The 7,161-nt window shown below is 43.4% G+C and overlaps 1 long non-coding RNA gene across 1 annotated transcript; it reads right to left on the reverse strand.

Annotated features, from left to right (window-relative positions):
* Positions 1-259: 259 nt before the first annotated feature.
* On the reverse strand, positions 260-3,440 carry LOC117797848. The gene is made up of 3 exons (XR_004622714.1): positions 3,306-3,440; positions 1,828-2,083; positions 260-1,532 (listed from the first exon to the last, which is right to left on the reverse strand). It is a non-coding gene; the product is annotated as an uncharacterized LOC117797848 (long non-coding RNA).
* Positions 3,441-7,161: the final 3,721 nt, after the last annotated feature.

Raw genomic sequence — 7,161 nt, forward strand, 5'->3', positions numbered from 1 at the left:
TGTTTCTGCACTCAGCTCGGTGCCTGCTAGTCCCTCTTCTCCTCCCCACATCCCCCTTACTCACCGCTTCTGCTCTCATTCTCTCTCAAATAAAATATTTTTTTAAAAAATCAGGGAATATACAAAGGACGCATAGAGAGGGACCCTTCCATACCCACACCCTGGAGAAGCTCCCCCGTCATGACTCTCCGTAAGGATCACCCCGACCTGCTTTTGCATTTAAATCTATTATCTGCTGTATACTATTTTGCACGTGATAATAAGCAACCCTTTATTGAGAGACTTAGATTCAGATCTAAGCACGACTTTCTGTTACATTTCATCTCACATCCGTTGTGAGGAAGCTCACCAATTGACGATTTGTCAATCATGAAGTTCTATCATTGAAAACCAAGCACCATTATTCATTTGCTGCTGTTTGACTTCTAGTCTTGCTTTGCAAGGCTATGTGTATATAGTCATGAAGCATGGCCTCTCTCCATGCTTGCACTTACTAGCCAACAATGGGAGAGCTCTGGAAGGAGCAAAGGCCCCCACTGGAGCATGGACACTCCCTGGCCCAGCTGGACAAGCGCGTCAAAACAAGTATGAGGGACAGCAGGCTGTTATGAGTGTTTGAGTTCTTTTTGGTCACTGTCCCTAAAGTCTGTAGTTCATGGCATCCAAGCATTTTTTTAGGGCTCATGGGGATAATGTTATCAAATCTACAACACTATGTCCCCGATTCTTTTCTCTCTGTTTTTAAACTAGGCCCATGCCCAACATGGGAACTGAAATCATGACCCTGAGATCAAGAGTCAAATGCTCCTCTGGCGGAGCCAGCCAGGCACCGCCCAGCATGCTCCCTATTCTTGTTCTATTTGTGCCATGCCCTGAAGAGTGACCATGCCATGAACTGATTGGCCAGGCACTGACCAGCTCTGGACAGAATGTTAATCATGAACTGATTCTTTGAGTCTTATTTTTCCTTGTCCCAGGAGTGTCCCTATGCTCACAGGATTTCGGCATGACTAGGGTTTACTCATAATGGCAATGCCATCAAATACCATGAAAGGGTCTCCTCCATTCTGACCAGATTGAGGTCAGGTGCTGAGTAGTAGCCCAGCATTCAAACAGAGTTTGACTGGCTTGTCCTACATGGTGCCTCCAAACCCTCAGAATCTTTGAACTGATCACAAGCATGGCTTCAAATGGACCAGGCTTCCTATGTCCTTTTCTGATGAATGACTATGGCAAGATCTGGATTTCTATGGCTCAAGACCTTCCCCGGGTTATGTGACCACCAAGCTGACCTCATAATGACAAACAGTGTTTGGGATTCCCCTTGGCTCAGGGAATTCCTGACATCCACGCCGATGCTAGATCTTCTTTGCACAGTAACTACTGATCCCATGGCTGAGTCATAAGTTCAGTTCGGTTCAGTAGTTAGAGCACGAGCACTGGTCTGCAGGCCTGGGTTCACCTCCTGGCTCCTTTACTTAGAGGAGTTCATGAACCTGGTCACATTCATCTCTGTGCCTCCGTTCGTCCACCTGAGGAATAGGGAGAGGAAACAAATCATCGCTTAAGTGTGTGATGAGCATTGAATGAATGAACACCTGTCACATGGTTAGAAAGGTGAATTAGGGGGTCTAGATCTTGTCTGAGATCTCACAATTTCACAAGTTCCAGAGCTGGATTCAAATCTGGGAGTCTGAGTTCCCAGACCATTGCTCTGTGACACACAGCTGCTTTGCCTAAATGCAAGCATTTTACCCCAACATGATTTCCTTTGGACAGAATCACAGGCAAACAACAACAACAACAAAAAAAAGCAAAGGAGCAAACCTATTGCTGTGTCCCTGAGTCCACTCTCTGGGGCCCTTGTCCACAAATATCCATGGCTCTTCTCTAGGATGTTCCAGTTGCCTGTCTTAAGGTCAGCAGATCAAATGAGATGAATCCCAGTGTAAAGGATGGGAGGGTCACTGTTACAAAGCCTTGTGTTTTCAAACATGTGACACAATGCCATCTTGCATTATTTCTTCCTCACACAAATAGAAGTGCCTCCAAACAAGCTAGGAGTTCCTGAGATCCTTGTCAACTCATAGGAAAAAAAAGACATAGCTTAGCTTTTGGGAAGAGATCTGGATGAAAGTTCAGGAGAACTAAAAACACATCACATCAAAACCACTTTAATGTAGACAGGTTCTGTTTTCAAGTTACAATCCTATGTGCAAACGTATGCAATCGTGTATATATACATATACACTTATATCTATAAAGTGTGTGTCTCTGCTCTTGTGTCTACATCACCTATTTTTCTTTGTGCATCACTAATAATCTGTGTACTTGGTTATCAATCACTCATTAACTCGATCCATTTACCAGTTACCCATTTTCACCAGACATTAAAGGCCGGCTATTCATTGCATCACCAAGAAAAAAAAGGTCATGCTATTGTCGCCATATTTACATCTGGGGCGTTGAATGGGATGGGTGGTAGCATATCATTGAAATCTCTAGAAAATGTCATTTTGGGGGCGCCTGGGTGGCTCAGTCATTAGGCATCTGCCTTCGGCTATTCATTGCATCACCAAGAAAAAAAAGGTCATGCTATTGTCGCCATATTTACATCTGGGGCGTTGAATGGGATGGGTGGTAGCATATCATTGAAATCTCTAGAAAATGTCATTTTGGGGGCGCCTGGGTGGCTCAGTCATTTTAAAAAAATAGAAAATATCATTTTGGATAACACCCAAAGTTCTTAGAAATGGAAATGTGTGTTTGGGGGTCATAAATTGAAAAGTAGACTCTCATATTCTGAGGATCTCTTTGGGGCAACAATTGATAGGAATGAAACCACATGTCCCCAAAGTCCTGAAATCCATACCCCTTTGGGGATTAACGGTACAGGGCAGACTTCGAAGAAACTGAGAAAACAATGATAAATGTCCTCCATATCCACCTTTCTGGGTTCACTCGAAATTTCAAAAATGCTTAATGTGAATATAGAATTTAGGATGCTTAAAAAAACTTAAACGAACATAGACACTGCCGTATTTCCCCCCCTTGAGAACCTAGGGGTGACAAGTGAGGGGTGCAAGATAACATAGGAAGTAGTCCATTTTTCTCCATGGAGGACAAAGAGCAAGGCTTCTAGCTCAGTAGAACCACCAACAGTAGAAATCAAGGGATAAAACAAAACTATAAAACATATGTAGATGAAATTGGGAGAGAGGGAATTTTCAAGGATGAGAAAAATAGTTTGAGAAAGAGTGAACTGAGTCCTAGAAACAGCATTCAGAAGATCATTAGGAACATACCATCACAGCAGGAACCACAGCAGGAACCACAGCAATTTCCCATTCTGAGTTGGAGCAGCAGAGCAAACACCTCTCCTCAGGAATGGGTCAGCTCAAAGAGTCCCAGCTGGAAAGGACAGCAGAGGTGTGGCTCAAGTCACCATGGCGACGGTGTCATCATAGAAAAAAAAAAAAAAAAAAAAAAAAANCAATGCAGCTGCACTGAGCCCAACTTCTAGTGTCAACATGGGCCTGTCTTCACAGACAAGGGGGGCATGGGAGAGTAAACGCTTTGTTTCAAAAGTTGAACCCCAGTCTCACACATTCTCAGTCTTTTTTAATTGAAAATAAACGACATGAGGGGGGATGACCTGCCACCCCCCCAAATAGAATCTCTAGCCAAACTTCAGGGTGAAGAGGGGAAAGAAAAACAGATTGAGAATAAATAGAGGTCCCACTCTTGATTTAAAACACCATCCCCACCCATTCTATCCTACAGAGTCACCAGACATTTCTAGAACAAAGTTTAAAATGGGTCTCAGATAAAATGAAGAGCAGTGTTCACAGAAATTCCATTCTTAAAATCATATTTCTCTAAGCATATACTAATGAAATTATGTCATTCTCTCACCATCCATGCATACTACCTGATTTTTCTCTGTGTATAGCTGAGAGGACGTACTTAGTTACCTCTCAACCTTTGTGAATTTCTTGGTCAGTATGTGTATGTAAAGCAGACTCTTCCCTGAATAATGAGAGGGGAAATATCACTGTATTTTCACCACTGCAATTCTGTAATAGTGAACGGGTTGAGGGCAATACATACAACTAGTACATTTTTAATTTCTTTTTTTTTTAGATTTTTATTTATTTTTTCAACAGAGATAGAGACAGCCAGTGAGAAAGGGAACACAAGCAGGGGGAGTGGGAGAGGAAGAAGCAGGCTCATAGCAGAAGAGCCTGATGTGGGGCTCGATCCCACAATGCCGGGATCACGCCCTGAGCCGAAGGCAGGCGCTTAACTGCTGTGCCACCCAGGCGCCCCAACTAGTACATTTTTAAATGAAGTATTTTAAATACTCCCCAAAATGCAGGGTTCAGTGTGTGTTCTGGCTCATGGATGGGCACTCAATAGACACAGGACTTTGATCTGTTCCTGAAAACTAGCAATGGAAATGGAAGGAACCAGCTCCAAATTTACCTAAAGAAGGAAACCCTTTAGAACAAAACCAAGTGCCTTGGACTTAACCAAGCAACTACAATACATGGTAAAAAAGTGTATGTAGTCGGGAACCTGGTGAATACTTGGACTCTGAATTTTGGCTCAGGTCATGATCTCAGATTCGTGAGATCAAGCCCCAGAAAATAATGGTATTAAACAGCCCCTTTACTTTGGTAAACGTGGTCACAAGGTTAGGAATTCATCCAGCACACAATGCTGATGTTAGAAAATGAAAGGTTTCAAATATCCACACCCAGGATGATCCCCACTAGGTAGAACTTGGGGTCCATGAAAAGAGCAGCCCTAGGCCCAGTGCCAATAAATAAATGAGGGCTTTCTATTTCTCAAATCCACAATCCAGAATCCAAGTTTTGCAGGCAGTTGGAACTTCCTGTGTTAGTGAACAGATTCTTTGCAAATGCCCACATCTATTCTTTGCATGTTCCCCAGATCTACTTCCCAGTAGGGTGGCCAGAGGGCAACCAAGGGGAGTCCATGATGCCAATTGTGTAGCTGAACTTCTCAGCACCTCTTTCGGATTCTGTCTGAACCGAATGCCCACTTTAGACAATCCTCAGGGCAGCAGAAATCATGAGGTATTCCTTTTGCATTTCAGTGGCTTATCTCTGCTCTTTCCACAGTCAATAACCCTTCCCACAGAAATCTGTCCTGAACATCAAACTCAGGACTCAATTAATGATGCCTATAAGAGANATGGCTTATCTATGCTTTTTCCACAGTCAATAAACCTTCCCACAGAAACCTGTCCTGAACAGCGAACTCAGGACTCAATTAATGATGCCTATAAGAGAGACCTTGTCTCACGATCATTAGCAGTGAATCAGTAAAAATGTTGTCAGGAGGGAAATATGCAAGACTAGACATAGGGGGCAGTATGATTTTTGAAGCTTTTGCTTTTTTTGCACTCTGGTGTAGCCACATCCCTTTCCATATCAAAAGGTTAAGACACACACTAGTAGTATCATTTTCCCCCACAAAGCCAAAAAGAAGGACGAGACTGTGTTACATATCTTGCGAGGCAAATCAAGAGTTGAGGCAGGTGCTTTCTATAGGGAATAGATTCGACCTGAGGTTTGGCATGACAGGGAGACCTTCCACAAGTACACCAATCAAGAGCCCAAAGGAGGTGGGGAAGCAAAGGGAAAGGAATAGTGTATGAGGTGATCGCTCCTCCAAAGAATAGATGTCCCACAAGAAAGCGATCTGTCCTGATAATGGACTCTGTCAGGTGGCTCACTTGTGTCCAGAGCAGGACTCAACCGTCAGTCTTTATCAGAGGCCTACCAGGTCACTCTCCTCTGCACTTGGGACTGAGGGGCACAGGCCCATAAAATGCCCAAAGTCAGATAATTCCCACCTTTCGCAGGGAACCAACTGTGATATAATGATCTCTGAGTCCTTAGTGAGGAAGGGGGCAGTGGGGTCATTTCAGCATCCATGGTTTCACCTAGGGAATAGCTCTCAGCTAGGCTCCAGATCTTTGATCTTGGAAACCAGCTTCCCCTACTGCCAGTTGAAACTGACTCCATTCTTCCAAGAGACCACAGAGCACAGAGGACCCCCATGAGGGGGCTTTATGCAGTCTATTGGTGCAGTGGAGGGAGGAGATGTGTTCATGTTTCAAGTACACCCGTGTGCTCTATTTCCTGACACCAACCACAAACAACTCGCCAAGTTCTCCAACAATTCATTTCATACTCCATGGACTTCAGGGTTCAGTCCCACAAGTCTGTCCTCAATGCAGAGGCCAGTCACAAATGGAGTGTTCAAGCTACCCACACTTCTGCCCAACCACAAGGTCAGGTATTCCCTCAGAGCCCCTCCTTAGGGTTGATAATTTCACTAGAGTGACTCACATCCACAAGTGGAGGGGCAAAGAAGATGGGCTCCATATATACGAAGGAATATGACTCAGCCATTCGAAAGGATGAATTCTTCCCGCTTACATTGACCTGGATGGAACTGGAGTGTATTATACTGAGTGAAACACAGCAGTCAGAGAAAGACAAGTATTTGGTGTCACTCCTAGGTAGACTCTAAGAAACAGTGCAGAGGATCATAGGGGAAGGGAGGGAAAACTGAACTGGAGGTCATCGGAGAGGGAAAAAAACTTTGAGAGACATTTAAGCATATGAAACAAACTGAGGGTTGCTGGAGGTGAGGTGGGGGGATGAGGTAATTGGGTGATGGTAATTAAGGGGGGGTGTGTGATGTGATAAGCACTGGGGGGTATACGCAAATGATATATTATTGAACACTACATCTGAAACTAACGATGTACTATATGCTGCCTAATTCAATTTAAATTTTAAAAAAGGAAAAAACAATTATAAATACACTGTAATNCAATTTAAATTTTAAAAAAGGAAAAAACAATTATAAATACACTGTAATAAAAGTTATATGAATGAAGGGAAAAAAAGATCGACTCAGAAGTCGGGAAAGCACGTTACATACATCGACCAGTTTATTATAAAGAATACAACTCAGGAAACGCCCAATGGAAGAGATGGGTATAACAAGGAAGGTCTAAAGAGGGTGGGGAGTGGTGGAGAGCTTCCATGCCCTCTCTGGGGGGAAATCACTTTTCCAGAATATTAATGTGTGCACCAACCTCTTGTTCAAGACTTTTTA

Source organism: Ailuropoda melanoleuca, unplaced genomic scaffold (genome assembly GCF_002007445.2).
Source record: "Ailuropoda melanoleuca isolate Jingjing unplaced genomic scaffold, ASM200744v2 unplaced-scaffold1571, whole genome shotgun sequence".
Classification (NCBI taxonomy): Eukaryota; Metazoa; Chordata; class Mammalia; order Carnivora; family Ursidae; genus Ailuropoda; species Ailuropoda melanoleuca.